Genomic DNA, 24382 nt, shown 5'->3' with positions numbered 1-24382 from the left:
ACAAGGTCACAGTTATTCACTACCAAATAAAAGAAAGTTGAAATGCCAGAGAAAAAAGATTTAAGACTATTGAAAAAATGTCAGTGATTACATTGAATAAATAAATAGATAAATGATATAATGAAGTCAATTCAAAATATAGACAGAAAAGTTAACAAATGGATGAAATGATCATCAATTTAAAGTAGATAAACTATGGAGGAAAATTCAGCAAGTAAATTGATGCTCTAAAACACCAAATATCAAAATAATGGATCCAGTGTAAAGCATGAACATAGTAAAACACAGAGATATAGTATGAGGAGATCTTAAGGGAAAGGAGCTAAAGGAACTAAGTAAAGAGGAGCAAAGAGTTTTTTTTCTTTTTTATTAATTATAATTTATTCACATTACATCTTGATTGCTGTCTGCATGATTTATCTTACCCTTCCCATCCTCCCTCCTCCTTCTGATCTATTCCTGTTCCCTAGACCTCTAATGGGGTAGCTTTCCTACCTCACCGTCTGGCCACAGCCTATTAAGTCTCATCAGGATAGCCTGCATCCCTTTCCTCTGTGTACCCACAAAGCCATCTTGCCTAGGGGCAGTGGCCAAATCGTGGGACCAGAATGTGTGTCAAAGGTTCAGCAGACGTTCCCCTCCCCTGTGGAGAATCAGTTGTCCATTGGTTACATCTGAACAGGATGTCTTGATTCTCTGCATGCATTGTCCTTGGTTGGTGCATCAGTTTGTATAGGCCCCTTTGTCCAGATCTGCAGGCCTTGATGATCTCCCAGTGGAGCCTCTGCTCCCTCCTGGACTTTCCATCCTCCCATTCTTCCCTACCACTCTCAGCACTCTGCCCAGAAGGGAAAAAAGAAAATGAAAATAATTTTTAAAAAAAGAGAAGAAAATCTTACATTCAGATGTGGTGGTACACGACTTTAATCCAAGTTCTCTAGTAGCAGAGGCAGGCAGATCTCGGAGTTCAAAGCCAGCCTGGTAAACAGAGCAAATTCCAGGGAATCCAAGTTTTAGTTTTTCCACTTTTTATATTTGTTACCTATATGTTATTTAATTTGTTTCAGAGCTAACATTACTTTTTCCTTCCTTTTGCAATTCTAGGCTCACTTTGCTCATCTAGATTAAATGAGACTATATATATATATATATATATATATATATATATATATATATATATATATATAAAGAGAAAATGTACAGCTAATGTCATAGAAATGAAAAAGATTATGAAGGTGTACTATGAAATAACAAATCAAAAAAGATGCACAGCCTAGAAGAAGAAGAATTTTCTATAAAAATATTATTTGCAAAGACTAAATAATGAGTATAAGATTGTAACAAACCTATAAATATTAAAGGGCTTGAGCAAAAATAAATCAGCAGTTACAATGAAAATTTTAATTCTATATCATTTCACTGGAGAATTCTATCATTTAAAGAAAAACCCAATGTTATTTCTTTTCAAAATATTTATTTTGCCACATTTATGCCTTGCTATGTCAAACTGTAAGCATAAGGACATTAATAAATACAAAAGTCTTTTCACAGTTATAAAGACTGAAAAGTTTAATGCCAAGGTGCCAGAAGGTCCTTGAGTTTACACTAGCTCATTATAGGCAAAAAAAGGTGTTACAGGAAAAAAAAAGCAGAAAAACAGAAATCCAAATTAACTTTTATAACATGTTCACAATATGAAACATACTCTAAAGGTAGCATTAGTCCATTCATCAAGACTGAGTCTTTTCTTCCTAGCTCCTTCATCCTATTATTGTTGTATTGGGAATAACATTTAGGCACAAAAAATCAAAGACTATGTCATTATTCCAAAATAATTAAAGAAGAGGAATTACCAGATTCAATTCATGGAGCAGCCACAAGAAGAGAAAATAAGTAAGAAAGCAAGATGCCAATAGCATTGCTGTATAAGGAAGTTACCATCTACAATAAAACAAAACAAAAACTAATAAACCAAACTGAACAGCATATTGGAAGAGTCATGTTACCAATAGTCAAATTAGATAAAAGTATCATCATTTCATAAAAAGTATATCAAATTTACATATGGAGAGATAAAATACATATAGCAATGCCAGTGAATGAAGCAAAAGTATTTTGACAAAATTTCACAACTTCAGTGATAAAAATACACAATAACTAAATAATAGAAGAAAATAACTTCTACATAATAAATTGTGTATATGAGAAGTACACATGTAATGTCACACAAAATGGTGAAAAGCTGAAGTATATTTTGCTAAGATCAAGAATAAAAATAAGATTGCCTGTACATGACATTTCTGCCTAATACAGTACTGGAAATCTTAATCTAAACAATTAGGCAGGAAAATAAAATATCTAAATTAGAAAGAAAAGCTTTTCAGGCAGTTCCCATAGCTCCATGGTTAAAGCACTTGCTGGGTAAGTCTGATGATACACAGTAAAATGAAAGAACCAGCTCCTAAAAGTTATTTTCTGGCCTCCATACATAAGCCATGGTACATGCACCCAAACCCAGCCACATATACATATATTATATAAATACATTAAATAATAATAAAAATTAACACCACACATTTTTTAAAGGAATAAATTTTTCTGGCCTGTAACATGGTATATGATCTCATAAGTAGCTATTCTTATGCATACAATTAAATTGATCCAAAGTAGTAAATGGTCCAGCAAGGCTTCGGGATAAAAGAATAAACTTCCAACTATCATTTATATTTCTATATACTTCAAGAATGGATAATCTAGAAAGTCAAGAAATAACCAATATGCTATAACATCAAGAATAAAGTATATTAGCATGTAACTATGGAGATGAAAGTAGTGTATACAGAAAACTACAAGCCAAAGCTTAAATACATCAGATTATATACTATGTTCATAGATTGGTAGAAAATGTTGTTAAAATGTTCCTCCATTCAAAGACACATACAGATTCAAAGAACTCCCTTTCAGAATTATTTTGGAATTTTGAGAGAAATGGAAAAAACTAGAAATTCATAAGAAATATATAATAGTCAAAATAATTTTGCCAGATAAGGTATTGTGTCTCATGTTTCCAATTTTAAAATTACTACAAAGATGAAATAGTCAAAACATATTAGATGGGCATAAATATACATACATAATTGAATAGAACCCAATATGAAGCCTGGAAATATATTCACAAATATGTAGGTAAGTGATCTTCAGTAAAGCTATAAAGACCATATGCAGTTGGAAAAGAATAGTCTACATCTAAAGTAGTTAATTCCTTAAAGTATGATGGTACTTGCCTGCTAGTGGGGAAAAGAAGAAAGAATTGTTGATTTGGTACAGAGTTCCAGTAGTGAGAGATCAAAAGAGCAGTAGAGATTTACTGTATAACTTTGGCTTCTACTTGACCAGTACTAAGAGATTGGCTCTAGTACTATGTAGTTTTTTCCCCCACAACAATGAAACAAATAAACATGAAGATAAAAGCGGCAGAAACAAACCTCATTTAGAAATTTACACTCAAATATATTAAGAAAACATGTCCAAATTAATTTCTACAATATATGAAAATAATAATTTATCATGGACTATTATAAGGGATACAATGTTGTTTTAACTTTCAGAAATCTACAACATCAGACTGAAGAAAATGTATAATTATTAAAATATCTAAAGAAATGTTTATTAAATGTCAACTTTATTTCATGGAAAAAACTTTATACACAGACTATAAATAAAAAGGAAACTCTTCATTTTTTATTATGAACACATACCAGAAAATCATATTTAATGATGACACTAGGGATGTTTTCCATTTGAGATAGGAAAGAAGAAATCATTGTGCTAAGTACTCTAGCAAGAAAATTAAACATATAAAGTGTTTAATTTAGCAGATAACCTAAAATATACATTCTATAAATAGACATAAGATAACTGAAAACACAAATTTTGAATACTAAAGTAGATAAAGTAGGGATAGGATCATAAAAAAAAGTTTGGATTATCAGATAAAAGAAAACTGAAGGAAAAATCTAGTGAAGCTAGGCTTGAATCCTTTATAAGAGACAATATCTGGTTAGTGATGGTACTCAGGAGATTGGCAAGAGAATCAGTCCCTTGACTTAAAGACTCAAAATACTGAAGGTAAGATACTGATAATAACTGAGGTTTATACCAATGATTCCAAGGAAGCACAATATAGTTTACTCCTGGACTGTAAAGAAATAGTAGACTTGACAACCAATAACTGCTGACAACAAATAAGATATTTCAGGTGAAAAGCCAATTATAGAGTGCTACTATATGAATAAGAATCACTGAATAAATAATTATTTCTTTCTTTTCTATCCCAAACATGGATTTCCAGTCTCCAGTCTTGGAGAAATCTAATATAAATTCGGGTTAGAAAGAAGAAATAGGCTACAAAAAGCTTCAGTCTTAGTACCACAGACCAGAGTAAAGAAGGACGAATTTGTACTAGAGAAAAACAATTACTTAATAAATAGCATAAAGTAAAAGGTAGAGTAATAATATTTTATTTCATCTATTATTTTCTCTCTTATACTGAAAGCATGTCAGTATCAGGTGTGGTTTGCATTACATGATAGTTATAGGCTGTTTGCTGTTAGGCATAGCAGTGCTTGGCTTCAGGTATCTTCTTATTCTTAGCCCTAGGTTCAGTCATCTCCGTCTTGTATATACTCTTCCTCAGAGAGAGGATACATAAATATAAGAAGACTTAATCTAGAAAAGATCATTACATTTTCTATCCCAGTAAGACATTCATCATATCTGTTTTTATATTACTGAGCAAAGCATCTCTCACATACAATTGTTAAGGCATTATTGTGAAATTATTGTCCTTCTAAAGTCATTAGTGAATGGGAAGCCATTCACAAACAAGTAACAGAAAATGATAATGGATGATAATATATTTCACAGAAGTAGTAATAGGTCAAAAATAACTTGGCATTCCAAAGATTTAAAAGAAATGTAAAAATGTATTATTTATAACTTACATGACTATGTTCATAACAAATCCAATCAAATCTATACACATAATATTAAAATTAATAAAGTTTAACAAAAAGGATAGAAACCAATCAAGTTACAAAATTCAACTATAATTCTATCCAACTAACGGAAATGTTTTGAAAATAATATTTGTAAGGAAGTACCAACATGAAAGCTATCAGATAATGAGCAAGATGTTTGTGCAAACTATTAATAAATATAAAAAGTAAACATAAAGAGAAATATAAGGATTTCAGGTTTCAATATTCTATAAAGAAAAAACATATATAAATGCAATGAAATCTCACTCATTATCCCAGTGTGCTTTTTGCAAAATTAGCAAAATTATATTAAAATGTATGTGAAAAATGGAAATGTAAGCAAGTTTAAATATTAAAATTAAGAACTTATATTCAAGTGACACAGTAAGAAAAAATGGAACATATGGAGAAACACATCCAACAAAATGTTTATTTTGTGAACAATAAAAATTAACTTATTACAAATCTATAAGGAAAGTGTTAGCATGTGGAGACAGCTAAATCCAAATTCTCCAGGTAGTCAGTCTGAAAAAACTCAAGTACCAGGTTTAATAAGAGATTTTATCTGAAAAAACAGTAAGGTGAAGAACCGTAGGGGAAAACACTCAGTGTCTATCTTTGGCTTCCATATGTGCACGCAAGGAAGTGTGCACCCACAAAACAAGTAGACATACACATGCATACACCCCTACATAAAATGTTTTTAACAAAAGAAAAATAAGGCAGCCCAATATTCACATGTAAATGACTTAACTGGAATTTTGAAATAGAAGAGATCAATGTAGTTGATAAATGGAGTAGATATCCCTTAAAACTATTGGTAATTATCTGATTGAAAATCAAAGCTACTTCCCCCTGGTAGGACTGCCTTGCCAGGCCACAGGAGACTTGACTAGCTAGGGTGGGTGGGTAGAAGGTGCTCCCCTTTTCTGAGGAATAGCAAGAGGGATGGGGAAAGAGAGGGAGCATGGGACTGGAAGGAGAGGAGGGAGGGAGCTATGATTGAGATGTAAAGTGAATAAACTAATTAATTAAAAATGAAAAAAGAAAAGGCATTATATACCAATACATATCCACAATATTTTCTAAACTTTAAAACCTGAAAACATTAAATGCTGTCTCTAAGTTGGAATCATGAGAAACCACATTTGTTAAGTGAGTATGGGATGTTGGATTATTCATTGGCACATAGATTTTAAAAATAATTTTAACAATATAGTAAAACTTAAACAGCATATAATTCAACAATTGTCACACAAATATTTATATATATATATATAAAACATTAATATAATTTTGCATGTAGCAAATCCCATACACAGGAATATTTATAATAATATTATTTTTCATAGATAAAACCAAAAGCAACATATATATCTAGCATCAATAAAAAGAGAGACAAATGATAGTGTGTTCACAGATCTAGGTAAAAGTACCTGCTATAAAGCTGATAACCTGACTACCTGCATTTGATATTTACATGGGAGAAAGAGAGAACTGAATAGCAAGTTATCCTCTAATCACCACATGTACCCTGGTACAACACACACACACACACACACACACACACACACACACACACACACACATAAACAGCATGAAATGTAATCTTTTCAAAATATTATACAATGTTAATGAATATTTTACAACTAATACTGACATATGGATGAAACATATATATGCATATATATGATGAACAAAAGCAGTAACACAAATTAGCACAGCTATAAAATACTATTTACATATTGTTTAAATATAGGCAAGATTGGACTTTGTTATTTAGGAATTGCATAGGCAGTAAAACTAAAACCGAAATCAAAAACATCAGAATGGTTCTTAATAGTCAAAAGAACTGCATTGAGGAGAAAAAAGCACATTGAACTTTTAGGGTATTGATAATGTTTTCTATATGGAGCAAGTGAAGTCCTCAGAGAGTGTATATTGTTTGACAATGGCATGACCAATAGCAACAGCAAAGACTCTTCTACCCTGAGTAAGGCTAAGAGTGATGGCAAAGTCTCCCTCAGATTTGAGTGTGAATGTTGATGCTTATGAAGAAAATGTCCACATTAGCTTTTACCCACTATCTGGGATGTTATGGCCTGAAGACAGCTTCTTTACAAAGACTACTCCTATAGAGATTGGCTAAACCTTCCTCCTTGTTCAGCTGTATATTATTGTCCTGACTCAACTACAGATTCAGTGAAATCCCCAGAATAATTCCAAGACAATTATTCATGAAAATTGAAATAAAAAACTACTTTAAACTCTATGTGAACACACATACAAAAGAAAAACATGGGATATAAACAATCTTAAATAATAAAATAATTGCTAAGCATATCACCATCACAGACTTCAAGCTTTATGAAAGATTTTTAGTAATATAAACAACATGATATTGGCATAAAACACGACATGCTGCTTAACATAATGAAATTGAAGACACAAAACAATGCCACACACCTAGGGACACCAGGTTTTTTTTATAAGAAGTCAAAAATACACACTGAAGAAAATGTAGTATCTTTAGCAAATGGTGCTGGTCAAACTGGATAGATACATGGAGCAGAAGAAAATAAAATCCTATCTGTCACCCTACACAAAACTCAGCTCTAATTGGATAAAGGACAGCAACATAAGATTCATTTGTATACAAGAGAAAATAAGGAATGGACTTGGACTCATTGTCACTGGAAAGAAATCTGAACATGACACTTGTAACACAGGAAATAAGAATAACAATAAATGACAAGTGATAAACCTGAAAAGCTCTGTACAACAAAGAATGCAATTATTCAGACAATGTGGTATCCTAAAGAATGGAAAAACAAAATATTTCCAATTATGTATGAGATAGAAGGTTAATACCTAGAATATTCAAAGAACTTTACAAAACTGAACATCAAAAACAAAATAATCCAATCAATAATTGGCTACAGAACTAAGCAGAGAGTTTTTAAAAGATAAACACAAGTAGCTGTGAAACACTTTTTTTAATGTTCGTCATCCTTAATTTCAGAAAACACAAATTCAACTAATGCTAGCCCATGCTGGCATCATTGCTTGTGGGATTGCAAATTGGTAGAGCCACTATCAAATCAGTGGGGGATCCAAAAAAGAAGGAAATTGATTGATTCCAAGATCAAGTTAGACCACTGTGGTAATCTGAATAAGAATGGCCCCCATTGGCTCTTGTTTTGAATGCTTGATTACCAATGAGTGGCAGCATTAGGAGGTGTGGCCTTGTTGGAAGATGTGTGTCAGTGGGGGTGGGTTTTAAGGTTTCAAATGACAAGAAAGATCCAGTGTCTCTCCTGCTACCTGCACCTCCAGATGTGGAAATCTCTGCTACTTCTCCAGTACCATGTCTGACTGTCTGCCCCTTCCCCCTACTGCCTTGCCATAATAATAAGGGACTAAATCCCTGAAACTGTAAGCCAGCCACAATTAAATTTTTTCCTTTGTAATAGTTTCCATAGCTATATCTCTTCACAGAAATACAACACTAAGAAAACTGCTATCAGACATATACCCAAATGGCTCTGTATTACCGATATACTAATGCATTGCTGTCCCAATCATAATATGCCCAAATTAGGAAACATGTAGATGTCCATCAGCTGATGAATGGATGATTAAAATGTGGTGCATTTATGCAATGAGATAACTATGTGATGGGATATTATTCAACTTTTAAGAAAAATCTGATGGAGTTGAAGATCAGATAATTTAGTTTTACAATTAAGCTTAGTTGTTTAGGGGTTAAGAAGTTTCTAGGTCTAGATATATGTTTTCAGTTGATAATGATGAGATATGATAGATATTTACTTACATTCAGAATTTTAGCCACACCAAGATAGGAAAGAAGTTTTCTTCAAGGCTGCCAAATACAAATAGCCAAAACACTATGAATGTAATATTTGTATAACTCCTGATTGTTCCATGGTTCTTCTTGCTGTAGATATATATATATATGTAATAATATAAATGTATATGAAAAATAAAAAATTCATAGAGAAAGAAAATAAAAGTGGAATTATGAAGTCTGCAGGTGAATGGGTGGAAGTAGAAATAATTATGTTGGGTTAAATAGCCCATTTACAAAAAGATAAACATCACATTATTCCTTATATGTGGTTATCCATTTTTAAGTTTTATATATGTGTGTGTTTCAACCAGAATGGTCATAAAGTTTAAGTAGCTTAGCTCATAAAGGACCAAGTAGGAAGAAAGGATCTTCTAGGAGAGGGGAAATAGAATACAGTGTTGTAAAAAGATAAAAGGGAAACTGGGGCGAGAGAATTAAATGGGGAGGGAGTAGGAGATCAGGGTAAAGGAGGGACAACTAATACTAAAAGCTTTTTGAAACATCATATGGAAACCTACTACTATAAAAACTTCCTAAAATATATACATATATAAAATAAATTTAAATGGAGAGACTATACAATGGGAGGAGACAGTCCCCCAACTAAAACAGCTTATGTCACCAAGTAAAACATTCAGTGCTAGGAATGGGTTACATTTTATTGAGTCATTGGCCAAAGGGGTCTCATATACCATCTGAACACCACAGGCTACTACAAAGGCTATAGATTGCCCTCTAAAACCTGATAATAAGGCCCTACTGATGAAGACACCACTTTCTTATGCCACTGATCTTAGAAAATTGAGTGTCCAACTGGAAGTTTCACCTGTACTGACTAGCTTTCATGGTGGTTGAACATACATTTCATGTTACAGGAGGAAAAATGTAATCATCAAAATGGCCCATCTACAAATCCAGTGACTAACAACAGTGACTTACCTGACTGGAAAATATACTGGTACTATAGTGGCACAAATTTTATGAGGTACTTAGTTTTTAAATTGGTGTACTGGCTTTTATGTCAAGTTGACACAGACTAGAGTCATCAAAGAGGAAACAACCTCAATTGAGAAGATGCCTCCATAATTAATGATCAATAGGGGAGGGACCAGCCTGTTGTGGGTGATGCCATCTTTGGGTTGGTGGTCCTGGGTTCTTTACAAAAGCAGGCTGAGCAAACCCTGGGGAGCAAGCCAGTAAGCAGCACTCCTCCATGGCCTCTGCATCAGCTCCTGCCTCCATGTTCTTGCCTGTTTGAATTCTCAGCCTTACATCCTTTGGTGATGAACAGAACTGAGGAAGTGTAAGCCAAGTAAGCCCATTCCTCCCCAGCTTGCTCTTTGGTCATGGTGTTTCATTGCAGCAATAAAAACCCTGAATAAGACAAGTCGATTTAAGGAACACTACATGAGCTAGAACTCATTCCTGACACTGCTAAAGTGACCAAAACCTGAAACTAAGGAAATCACCAGTCCTAGGAGAAAACTACTATCATTCTGCTAAAGGAACTAGCAAGAAAATGACTACTAAGGACACATTGCTACTCCCATACATCAGAGTAACATTCAATCCTTATCAGAGAATTTATTGTTGTGATCAATAACACAGAGATCCACAATTGGACAATATACAGAGTGATAGACTTTGGAGAATTCAACTCAAAATTGGATGTGTTTATAAACCCCTTCTCTAAAGGTGCATGGATCTATGTAGTACAGGCGGCAGAAAGATTATAAGAGCCAGAGTTGGTGGATGGCTCCAAGGAAATGGCATCTGTAAGATGCAATAAGCCTCATACATACTCAAAGAGAATGTGACAGTGTTCATAAGACATGCATAGGTAGAAACCAGACAAAATCTCAGCATGGTGAAGTAAAAGTGGACACAAAGTTGCACCCTAATGAAGAAAGTATTTGAAATTCATATCAAATGTGAAATTGAAAATCAGCTTTCTCCAATAGAGTCACACTGAATATTATCAACAGCCCTCCACTCAGGTTCCATGCACAGAGGTAGCTGACCAACACAAAACAGACTTCATGCTTGTACGTGGTGATTTTTGTTGGGGTTTTTTTTTTTTTTGGTATTTTTTTTATTGTTGATGTTTGTTTTGTTTTGTTTTGTTTTTGAGAGTGAAAGAGCATAAAGTTGGGTGGGTAGTGAGATGGAAAAGACCTACAACGAGTTGAGAAGAAAAGAATATGATCAAAATATACTATATGACTTATGTTAAAAAGAAATAATTATTATAAAAATAAGCCTCCCTTCTTGTCCACATATATTAATAACCCTACCTCTGTGTTCAACTATATTCAATAACCTAACCCCACTTTCCTTTTCATCTGTAAATAATAGGCATGCTGAGTTTCCTGCTATTGAGAGTTCTCTATCAGAGAGCCCTGTTCACTCAATCTCCACTTTTCTGTGTCTGTGTATTTTCCTTTTCTTTTCCTTCCTTCCTTTCTTTTCCTTTCCTATCTTTTCTTTTCATTTCACTGAGCTGATCTGAACACTGCACTTCCTTTCTTCCTTCCTTCCTTTCTTTTTTTTGTTTATTTTTAATTAATAAATATGAGTATATATTTCTTAAGTGGTACATTGTGAATATTTGATATATTTATAAATTTTATAATACTCAGTTTAAAATTTGCATTCCTGTCTTGAGAACTATTTATTTGTGATAAAAACATTTGAATTCCTGTCCTCTAGCTAAGCAATGCAACATACACTGTCATTTTGTATATTCACCTTACTATTCAAAAGCAGCACAGCTTGTTTCACTATTTTATTTTACTTCTCTCCCAACTACTCTTCTGAACATACTGTTAACACTATTATTCTTTTAAACTGCATAACAATAATATTTGAGATTGTACATGATTAAGATCATGTGATATTTGCCTTTCTACGTCAAATATATTTCACTTGCATAATACACTCTACTTTACAAAAATTACATAATTTAATTATTTTGAATAACCATTATTGCATTGTATATGAATACTAAATTTTATGTATCTGTTCATACTTTGATGAATACTTCCGGTTACTGATAGTATTGCAATGAATGTGATAGTGCATATGTTGCCTCAATATACTGATTTCATCTCCATTAGACATTTTAGGTAATGTATCTTATGGCAGTTTAGTTAGTTTAGTTTGTTTTTTTGTTTTAAGGGTAAAGCAGATTAAAGAAACAGAAAAAGGAAATAAGCAGGAGGCTTCTATGAGCAGGTATTTTAAAAAGAAGATCAAGAAAAACATATTTTGGAACAAATTAGGGGATGGGACAAACTGCAGCTTTGAACACAGCAATAGCCCAAGGGCATCAACACATGATAGCAAAACACAGAGATGAGAATCCTCGTGATTACCCAGGACCATTAGGAAGCATGTCACTTGTGTCCACTGTCATTTTCTCAAAAACCAAAGAACTCAATATCAATAATTCCATCCAAATTGCTAAATTTTAAAAAGTCTTTTGTCATTTACAGGTGAAGTTGCTGTCAAATACACACTTATAAAAAGTTAGTTTCATTAATAATAATAGATTTCATTGAATGATAGATCAATTACCATTCTATAAAAACAACCCAGATATGATTTTGCTACTAATGACATTAAAGAGTCAATGCCATTTCTTTAAAACTAACAGTAAAGATAAACTTTGAGCCCCAACATAATCCATTCTACATTCCGAGCTCCTTCTATTTTTAGTAAGTTATGTTCTAGAATAGATGTTTATTTGGGCACTCTCACAGCTAAGAATTCTCATATGCTCATTCATTTAAATGTTTACAGCAATATTGCACAAATCTTTGGTAGTGGTTTTTAAGTCCCCATTTCTTAGGCTATTGATTTTTTTCTGATGAGTTATAGGTACATGGTTATCATTGTAAGTGACCTAAACCAGAAATTTCCTGTGGGTTATTTAGAAATTCACTTCTTTTACAAGCTTGTGCATATTTCTATTGGATGAGTATGAGGCCAAAGTGAGAGGTGGTAACAACAAGGTAATAATATAATAGCAGTGTCTAGGTTTTATGAAATCTTTTAAGAGCCCATCTTGGGAAGAGCATGTAGTGTAGATTAAAACTGAAATAAAATAAAGACAAATTACATCAATATTACAAATAAAATAATGTTCTTGAAGAGCGTTCATGTTCAGTTCCCAGCATCCATCCATAGCTCCCATTTCACATAATCCAGTGCCCTCTCATGATATCTCCCAGTACCAAACATGTATCTGGTACACAGACATACATGAGAGAAAAGCACTTGTACATATAAGCAAATAAATCTTTAAAAAGAGACAATTCAATGAATACTTGTGGTGATAAATAATACTTGTTAGACTTTATTTTCAGCCACTCTAATCTTTTTATATATTTTGTTACTTAATTCACATAATAATTTCAGGAGGTAGAATTAAATGCCGTTCTTCATTCCTAGTGACAAAGCTGAATCTCTTAGTAAGTGTCAGAACTGAAATGTAAACCTAGGTCTGACCACCACTCATTTATTTCCCCTTTGTGCTATTCTGTGAAGGCTTCCACATTTATGTCCAAAAGATTATTGAGAATGGTACAGTGACTCAACACATACACAATATTTACTAGTAAAAAGGAGCTCCATTAACTTCTTTCTTCAAATAAACCAAAAATCATAAAATTCTTCTTTTAAAAAAATGTCTGTATTTATGGTTTCTTTGGTTATCCCTGCTTTCAACTAGAACTCCAACTAGTTTGGCTGATCCTGCGTATTACTCAAGGCTAGAATCTAGATTACAAACTCTGTAGTTTCTCTCCCTGAAAACTAAAGAATGTTTGGCTTTGTCCCATGACCATATCTCCCAATTTGAGGAAACTATAGCCTAGCAATTTTTCAAACATTAAATAGTATCTTTCAACACTCAGTGTTGTCTATAAATCATTTCACTCTTTCTGTAGCTCTCAACTTTTGACAGCATTTTACTGTAAACAAATTTGGAGGCTATTCTGTGATTATTCCCACTTGGAAAATATACTGTTTACTCTCCATGAAACTAGAACAGAAGGTCTAATAGAAAGGAAATTATTAAGCATTCTACTGAGTTTTTTTTCTCCAACAAAAACTAAGATAGAGGTCAATGAATAAGTATGTGCAGACTGGAACTTGAATCCTCTAGGGTGACTGTAGGCTAATTAATAATTAATGCCAGAGCCATGGTGTTTGAAATGCAGATGTGATAACTGGAGGCCTGGCAGAGCTGTTCAGAGGAAGCAGATTTAGATGCTATAGGGAATAGGCACTCCCTTGCCGGCTGGCTCAGAGAGCCAGCCTGGGTGCAAAGCAGGGCCTATGGTTTAGATTATATTCCCCTCAGCTGTTAATTACCTGAACCTACTTTGAAGTTCTTCTCTTTTTATCCTCTGCATGAAAAGAGATTGGTTCAGCCAAGGGACTTGGAGAAATGATCAAATACATGGGGTGGAGGGAAGGGGAGGTGGGAATAGAACTTCAGATATAAGAAGATAACGAAGAAAAAACACATAGTAGAACATACAAGAACATGCATTATTAGGAAATGTCGAAATGTGGTTCATTGTTTCAAGCACATTGTTTCTCTCAGTTATTCTAGTGGAGTTGGTTTTACATAAATATGCAGTATCTCTGAATAGACAAACAAAGAATTTCCATCTATATTATTATACAGAGATTTGACACGAGCCTATCACAGATGCTTTATAATGCTGTTTTTATTTCAATAAAGTCACTAGACCTGTATGTATTTGAAATCAAGTTGTGATAATAGTAAAATTAACAGAGCCTGCCACAATTATTTCTATATAATTTCTTTGTGCTCAAATAATTCATTCTCAAAACATAAATAGTAAGAACCATTGCTCAGTAGGGAAAGTTATGTTAAGAAATTTTAAACATTGCATGAAGTTGGAAGAAATATGGAAACTGCATATAAAACTGCATTTAAAAGCATTGTGATTTGTTTTCAAAAAGAATGTGTACACATAAAATATAAAGAAACATGGCCATTAACTATTTTTTTGCAAATGAAGTCTGGCAGCCTGTGTTGAATGTAAATGCTAAGGTTTTTTGACAGGATGAAGATGGGATTGATTTTTTATCTTTTTACATTAAAAATATTTCCTTTACTGGAAGTAAAATTTTTTCCTGAGACACATTCTAGTCACAGTAAATCGAAGTGGTCTCTTTAGGTACAAGCAGATGAAATGGCTCACTTTCAACGTTCTATCATTTTCTTGTGCACTGATATTGATATCACCATCAGAGAAAAGCATATCTGTACACTGAAACTGACACCTGTGGATGCAGTGTTATCTGCTAAGTTGACATCAAATTGCTACAAGCAAATGGAGGAGTGAAAGGCATGCAGTTCAAACATAAGCGGTATCTCTGAAATCATCTGGTTTTGAAGTTTTTACTTTGTTTATTGTCCACTCTACATGTAAAAGTATGTAAAGAGGAGCAGAAAACTTAAAATTTAAAGGGAACATGAAAATATAAAGTTATTTATTTCAACATAATGTTCAAAAGTCCAGATTCCAAAACAAAAAAATTAAAATGTACAAACGTGATGTTAACTTTCATGACAAATTTTATCAAAGAACTGTAAATACAGTGTTATAAGAACTGTAAATACAGTGTTATAATCCAAGTCCGTGGTGTTAATGGAATGTAATATTTTTCTTGAGTCTTTAAATATAAACTCTGGATTTTCAGTTTTATTATTTAGAAAAGAGGGGAAGTAAAGTGTTTCAAGAGTATGAGCAGCAAGCCATAAGCACCATTTGCAAAACCAACCACTTGGATAAGCCTGTAAGATGTTCATGGCTACCGTCCTTTCCTTTGTGGGTAATCATGTTCTTTCATGTTTGAGGATAGTATTTAATTTTAAAACATAAGCACAGAACAAAGCACTCTAAAATAAAACAGTACTTTTCAAAATTTAGGTCCACATTATTGAGTTACTCTTTCCCCAAACAAATAAAAGTACATTTTTTCCTGATCATATTAGTTTGGTTTCTACTATATTATTTCTATGCCAACAGATACATTTGTGTGTGTGTGTGTGTGTGTGTGTGTGTGTGTGTGTGTGTGTGTGTGTGTAATTTTGCAATATATCATCATTTGGCCACTCTGAGTTTTAAAAAAAAGAAAGATATGTGAAAGTATAATCTCTTCATGATTTTATAGCCAAATATGTTTCAGTTTAATGAAATATGAATAGAAAATGGCAATGATGCTACCTCAAGAATTAGATTAAACATTATACTGTATTTTAACTTCTCTGTTTTATATCCCACAACTTTCATTATCCCATAATTGTAGCTACCATTAAAAATTAGATCTTGTAAAAACAGTTCATTTTATGTATGGTATATTTTAAAAAGTATTAATGTGATGTGTTGGCACAATCACAAAATTAAAATATTTTTTAAATTGATCATACTGTCCTATTTTAGTACAATAAAATTTAAGGCGCAAACTCTCCACATAGCAACCTGTATTTAAACCAAAATGGGAGGTCATAATTTATATGTTTTAAACATCAATTTGGAAAAAATATAAAGTATTATACTCAGCCAAACTCTATGTGAAAGATTTTTTTGGCAGTGTCTGTTTTCTCTAGTTTATTTTCTGTTGTAAGCATAATGTAGAAATATTTGTTAGTGGAAGTTCCTACGTGCCTACATAATAGCCTGTTTTCACGGCAGCCTAAAATGTAGCTAGATTATCTAGTTTGCTTTGTATCTTTTTTTTTACCTCCAGCTAAAAGGAGCCTGGAATGAAGTTCTGAGCTCCTTCTTAGGAAAGTGCTAAAAAAGTAAATAGATCTTAACAAAAAATGGCTTTCTGCCTCCAGTATGAGTGATGGATGTTGCAACAACTATGTACTGCAAAGCAGAGGAAGACTTCTTTACCCTGCAAAAGGAAAAGTAAAGCATTGAAAAGAGAATTTTAATGAAATCATAACATTAAAATAGTTTCTTAAATCCCACTAATTTTCTAGGTGAAGGTTCCGACATGAATATGAAGAAACATTAAAAGGGAATTGAATTTGCATTCCTTATGCTACAGGCACATGTTTACATGACCTTTAAAACAGAATTAAAGCCGTATCATCAGCAGCTGTAGGCAATTCACATTACTAAGGCAATCCAATCAGAATGCTAAACTAACTATAAAACATAAATTAAACTGATACAGAATCATCTTAATTCACTAGGTTTACTTGCAATGTACTTATATACTACTAGTAATTTCAAAGCAGTTTGTAGTTTTGCCAAATGAAAAAAAATCTAACTGTTACATTCTAACATATCTGAAAATAGTGCCCAACTATGAGAAAGAAAATAGGATCACTTCAATGTATATTTCTCAACAAACCTTCATTATCTCTCAGAGTTCATTTTCTTAATGAACATTATTTACTTTCAACAATCACCTTCAAATTCTAGCATATCCCATAAAAACATAATGACCATTGCTATACTGTAGACAAGGCAGAGTCCATTTTCATGTTCAGGCAAATATTTGGAAATGTTCATAATGAATATTTTAAAGCTGATAACATATAACAGAACTTTTTATGCCAAATAGCGTTATTATTCCCTAAGATTTTTCACACCTTCTAATAACCTCATTCTTGTTTTATTTCATAGTATATATAAATGAACTTTATTTTAAATATGATGGGATGGATTATCTCCAACTGTATGTTATGAGATTTGCTATAAAAACATGAAGGGAGAAAGTATATCTGTAAGGCAAGACAGCATCCCACAAAGTGTTTTAAAAATCTTGCTTTCCTTAAACTTGTAACAGTAAAATTCCAGGAAATAATCTATTCTCCAAAGTTTTTCTGTTTGTTGACTGTAACTCATTTTCACCCTATTGAGAAAGTTTAACATATCTCTTAATGATATTGAAAGCACACAGAGTATGTTTGAAAATGGAGCTCTTCTATCTAAGAGGATGCACATAAAAAGTGGAGACACAAATACTGCTATTCATAACAAAAATACTGCTATTTATTATAAAATTGTTAAAAGTGGATAAACTGGAAGCTAAAGAAAACCAAGACTCTCCATTTCTTAAACACGGTTCTTACAAATCTGAGGTCCACAATCAGAGTTGAGATCATTACTCAAGGAAATTTACACACAGGTTTGTTTTTCAGTATGAAATGATTCAATTGTAAATTCACTCTAACACAAGAGAGACAGAGAGATAGTGGGAAGAGAGAGGTAGGGAGGGAAGGAGGGAGGGAGGGAGGGAGGGAGGGAGGGAGAGGAACTGAGGGAGAGAGGACAGGAGATATGTTTGAAATCCATTTATTGGTGGAGAGCATAACTAATAGTTAAACACCTGGGGAAAGCTTATATTTAAGGTAAAGATGAGAACAGATGTGATTTACCTCAAATACGATTTTTAATTGCTTTCCTAAACTAGAAGTGTATATAGATGGGAAAAAAAAACATTCCTTCTCACTACCATGAATGTATTAAAATATGTATTAACATGCAGAGAAGTTTGAGCTTAGATATTTAGACTATCCTAAACACCTTTTCTTAATCATCTAAGCCTCCACACCTACAAGAAATAATTAAACAAGGGAAGTCTTCAGAGTGCCTAAATAAAGCATTTTAGTATCGAGATCACCACAAATCAAACTCATATGAGTATCATTCTCCTCAGAGCATCCACATTGTCAGGAGGTGAGAGGACTAAAAGAAAGGAGCTGGACAAGGCATCTTTCTGTGGTTTATCTGGGCCTTACTTGTGGGAAAGGTGATACTTTTGGGTGCTTCATCTTAACATAGGACTAAAGAGGGATATATTGTGTTTAAATGTGCTCAGTCCTAGGGTAAGTTTTCAGTGCAAAATGCCAATGCTGCCCCGGGACAAAGATTCTCAGAAAGACCAATTTAAGGCACAAGGCTGTTCAAAAAGCCTTAGAACCTCACAATGGCTTTGATGTAGGCACTAGGTTCCTGACCCCTTCCTCTGTCATCAGGATAAAGAAATCAGCCTAGTCTCTACCTTACAGATCCTCATCCAAGCAGAAGACTAGAGAGACACAGAAGTGAGGGGTCATGGCTGCAATAGTCTACTAAAATAAAATCTTTCTCATAGCTGTCTTGTTTTTGCAATAGAACTCACTTGAGTCAAAAGATTACCATTTGCAGAATTAAGACAAGATTTCTCAATTGAATGTTCACAAGGTTAATGTTCACAATAACTATGACCCTTTTCCACTCAAGCACCATGTCAAACCTCCTCTATTTGTATATGTCCAGGAGCTAAGGTCAGCCCAAGTCACACCACTTCATCAAGATAACAAAGAACCCCAAGAAGTGAAGGGTGCTATTACTTCCCAAATTGTTCCTTTTACATTGGGTCAATTTTGTGATTATCATTAGCTGTTGTCCTCCTTATGTTGGTGAAAGTAGATTTTAAATTGCCAAAAGACAGAATATAGAGCATGCTAACTACAAAGTAATTCACCAAATAAGAAGACCTGGTGAGTGGCTATGTTCTTTTACTAGCCAATCGAGCTCTTCCACCTTGACAAAAGGTTCTTTAAATTTTCTTGAATATAAAATGCACACACAGAAATGTGCTCACATGTGCACAGGTGCAAATGCATATTATAGAGCTATTTCTGTATTCATAGGAAATGGAAACCAAGTATAAGATTAGATAAACAGTCAGAGCAAAGTGATATCAGTGCAATGAAATGTTACAGAAGATGGTGTTTTTATGAACACCCAAGAAGCCAGCATTCCTTCTCCAAGAACGAACATAACATTCACAGAAGTAGAAGCATTGATATTCTTGTTTAAACAAGTTCCTAAGATGTCTTTACAAAGTGAAAATTTTCCCCAAACAGTAGACCTTAACATTGCTCTGTTCTTACCCTTTTGATGACAATAATAATAAAAAGTCTAAGTTATGACATCTGGCTACATTTGATCCTTTCCCCACTATGTAACTCTAAAAATGATGAGATGAAACCTGTATATCTACCAAATTATTTACTGAGAAGGGTATTTTGTAAGGAGTAAGTATTTCTATATATAACAAACCTTCCTATGTGTGCTTAGGTGTGAGAAATGCTAGCCATTTCAGATGTATTATATCCAGTAAGGACAGGGTATAAGGGCACAGACCACGAGATCTCTGAATGAAACCAAAGCATTATTTCAACTATACATATTAAAACCAAATCATTCTTTGAAGAAAGGAATTTCAATTTGGAAAAGCTCTATTAACCACTAAAGTTACTTATTTAAAAAGGATATTATTTAAAAAGTTCAACTAGATGTCTTGTATAGAGACTTCCAATATCACTCCAAAGGGTTTGAAATAATAGATCACCTTTCTATGCCCTCTGATTGATCATGCAGATAAAGCTAATTTTTCTCTGATTTAAATAAATCCACTATTTTTTATTTTAAAGAGTAATTTAAAATGAAACAAAAACTATTGCTGTCATTTATCTATAGAATCATTCTGTGACTCCACATAAAACAAACAAACAAAAAATAGAATGCTATGGGATCTATATTTTGTAAAACTGACAACTAGATCTTATAAACAAAACAAGTGACCCCAACAAATTACCACACACAATAATTCTTAGACACCTCAAATTCTAATGGGAGGGTGATAACCATGCTGAATACTACACAGTCTGTCTCCTTAGAGTTCATTCCATGGGACCCCATAAGATCAGGGTCCATGTACTGACAATAGCAAGAGCAAGGGAAGAGGTGACCCCAGGAAAGAAATTGAGACTGGGTCAAGGAGATGGGGAGAATGTAGCTGTGGAAACAAGCATCCTTTCCCTAAGCAGCCAGGGTCTCTATTGTCCCTTCTTATAGTCTAACTATCCTGTCTATGGCTCAGCCACACAATGCCACAGCACATCCCCCATCAACATTAAATTTTGTTAGTAAGTGACTAGTTCTTACATGAGGTATTCATAATAAAATTGCAATATTATATTTTGCACACTACCTTCTTTATTTTGTAGTTTCTACTGTATGCTTCCCTTTCCCTCCCTTTTTATATCTGAAGATTCTTCACATTCAAGTAAAGAAAACAGAGACCCTTAAAATAAACTTCATTGTTTTTGAGTCTTTGGTACTAACCAATGCTACCTAAATTAATATATGTTAAATTATCCTCCAGAATATTGTGAGCTCTTACCTTACCTTGCTGTAGTTTTTTAAAGAAAGAATATAAAGACAGAAAAAAAGATGGAAAAGGAATGAAGAAAGAAAAAGACAGAAAAAAAGGAAAGAAGGGAATGGGAAGTATAAAAGGAGCAACAATAGCAGCATGCTGCTCTAAAGGATAGCTGTGCCTCCCATTCAAAATGTCTTATGAGTTCAATGTACAGATACTGGGGAAAAACACTTCTTTCTCTGCTGCGTTCAGAAGCTGTTCAATTGTGTCCACTTCTTTATGAGCTCCTGGCTTTCCAAAAGAAAATGTAAACTTGTCCCTAGCAAACCCAATCTAACTTGTCCTGTTTCCAAAGTGAACTTGTGGTGAAGGTGAAGTTTTCAGTCTAGAGGTCATGCCCATGTGCCACATCCTACTGTCTGCGGCTTCATGATATATTACACACAATGAAATCTGGCCTTTTAGACTCTTTTCCCGACCCCACCCCCACCCTCTGCCAGCTTCAGCTCCCTGCAGCCTTTCTCCTCCCATTTCCAATTTGTACATATAGCAAGGACACTTCATAACCTACACTCAAATATTAAATCTGTAAGAGTCATGTTCATCATCGCTGGGCACTTTCAGAATGAGTCTGGATGCAGGCTGCCCAGCTGCAGGCATGCTAGCATGCTTCTACAGGAGCCAGATCTGAACTACATTAATCTGCTTAATTTCTTTTGTGACTCCTTCCTTGCTTAGAAACAGAGGTTTTGAGCTTCTGCAAAGACACTCAGAAACTTGCATCCGTTAATTTTGTGAGGAAGGAAAGCCATCAGAAACCGCCCCCCCCAGCTAAAAATAAACAAAAATATAAGTAAATCAAGCCAATCTGAATATCTTTTTCAAATGAATTGAATTGGCCTCTTTGAAAAGAATGAAGAGGTATGGAAAATGTGGGGTGGGAAATCAGAGTGTGAAACAAATCAACAAGGAATGCAGATGTTACCCAGTGCTTGCATGATCCAGGAATTGAAACTTCTGCAGTCCTGCTGGAGAAAGGTAGTGGATTTGCTACAATTATAGTTCCTCCACTTCAAAGCCCAGTTCTTATCTAGGGCGACTTTTAGCTGCCCCAGCCCTGTAGGTTTGATAGCTATTGTTATATAATTCAAACCATTAGCTCTATAGGGGATGGGGAAATCAGATTGAGGGCTTGGAGTGAACTTCAGGATCTGGATGAGGAGCACACCAAGATATGTCTTTAGCCCAGATGCCAGAAAGAACAAGCTTGGTAGGGGTGACTTGGAGTTTAAGGCAAATTGCAGTCTATGAAAAATAAGTTACCAGCTCTTTGCAACAGTAGCTTCTCTGGGACTTATTTTTTCTCCCATGTCCAGACAGGGTCTTCTATTGAATGAAGCTCTTTTATTTTGCATGGGGCAGGGGATTTGTGACCATGGTCCCCCCTTTTATTCCTCTCTCTATGGAAACCCAGATCATGGGGAGAAATATGCAAGGCTGAATAAAGAGAAGCCACAGAAAGGAGCGCTTGAGAGCGGCATCTGTTACACTTGGGAAGTTAGACTGACAGGAGAGGGCTAAGGAAACCTCTCTAGTAGATTAGTTAGAACATGTAGATAGTTTCTTCAGATAACAAAATACCTCACATCCAAGGGAAATTTTTTTTGTTACAACTGCCATAGGGAGTGACTGCACCTAATGCAATAGGCATTATCTATATTCATAAAAACATTGTTAAAGGACAGAAGGAGGAAGAGCAGAGAGGAGAAGAGATGCAAGAGAAGAAGAGATAGGAAGGAAGGAAAAGGGAAAGATAATAAAATTTCTTGCTCCTAATATACACATATTTGTAAATTAAAAGCTAAAAATTAAGGCTATGAAAAATCTGTTCCTGGGCATAGATGTCCCCTCCTTGCTACCCTTCCTCTACCTCCAGACTTGGGACTAATGGTCTGAGCTACTTTTGATTTACTAGCAAAGCCAGGTTACCAAAGCAAGGCCATGACTAAGAGGAAGGTGGACTCCAAAAACTCTTGCAAGTCTGAACTAGAATAGGACCACCCCCCTTTCACCAAAAAGCTTTATCAGATGATAATTATCTTTACCTACTTAAAAGCCAGTCTGAGATAAGCCATTCTTTCACCCAAAAGCAGCTGCTAGGTGGGGGTGCGGAACATACCAACAACATGGCAATATTCATGATCGGAGTTTTGCATATACGGTTTCTTCAACACATTTCCTCTGACCTTTCAGCTGACCCAACAAATACTAGCAAACAGATCACCAAACAGGCAGTCTAATCGAGCATCGAAAACTTCTTTTTGTTTGATTTTAATGAGTTCTTATTTCTTCAGAAGCACAAGTTCAGGCACAAATTTCATTACATTCTTGTAAAAAGATGATGCATACATTCAGCAATAAGAAACAGCCTACCTCATTCCTCCACAGAAAAGAAGGAGAGATAGAAACAGACACACAGAGAGGGAGAGAGAGAGGGGGAGAGAGTGCCTGCGCACAACAGAGTAAGAGAGAGGGAGGGAAGGACAAGAGGGTGGGAGGGAGAGAGGGAGAGAGGGACTAAGGGAAGGAGGGAGAGTGGGAGAGGCAGAGGGAATGAATCGATTTCTAGGTTAAAAGCAGATAAGCCCTTACAATAGGGCATCAGCAAATGAACCTACCATTTCAATGAGGGTGAGGCAGGGAGGATGCGAAAGATCCTCTCTGCCAATAATTACTAAGTGTTTATCTTTAAGAGCAAAAGAAAGATTTAAAACAGATGCCAGGTTTTCTCACCTAACAAATGCGCATTTACATTTACCAATCTCCGCTCCTACTACTTTGTGCTGTCATAAAAATAATCACCAATTTCACAGGCAATAGTTACTCTTTAGCTATATAAAGGAATGGCAGAATAAGCTCACCTTGCTCTTAATTTTTTTTCCTCATTTTCTTGCATTTTCTTCAGATCTGTCTTCTTAGAGAAACTAATGCCTTAATGACTTTCTGGTAGCTGCAAGCCTTCTTTTATTTCAGCTAAATATATGAAAATGTATGCAAATTTAAATCAAGCTTAACCTAGGAGCTCTTGCAATATATTTAATGGAATTTCAAACCAATAACGGAACTCTGATGCCTTCTTCTGTAAGAGCAAATATAATTACACAACTAGGTTGCCTCCAAAATTACAGAAAGAAAGGGCATTTTTTAAACTTCACATTTGGTGTGTTTTGCCTGTTCTCGGCTAATGTGATTCCAA

At 34.3% G+C, this 24382-nt stretch overlaps 1 long non-coding RNA gene across 1 annotated transcript; it reads right to left on the bottom strand.

Moving 5' to 3' along the window:
- Window positions 1-419: 419 nt before the first annotated feature.
- On the bottom strand, window positions 420-24143 carry LOC311601849. Its single transcript, XR_014780664.1, has 3 exons — window positions 24048-24143; window positions 1854-1941; window positions 420-838 (listed from the first exon to the last, which is right to left on the bottom strand). It is a non-coding gene; the product is annotated as an uncharacterized lncRNA (long non-coding RNA).
- Between the last annotated feature and the right edge of the window lie 239 nt (window positions 24144-24382).

The sequence above is a fragment of the Acomys minous genome (genome assembly GCF_964271855.1).
Source record: "Acomys minous genome assembly, chromosome: 7".
Classification (NCBI taxonomy): Eukaryota; Metazoa; Chordata; class Mammalia; order Rodentia; family Muridae; genus Acomys; species Acomys minous.
Note: the sequence above shows the minus strand (reverse complement) of the source record. Positions and strands in the feature narration are given on the sequence as shown.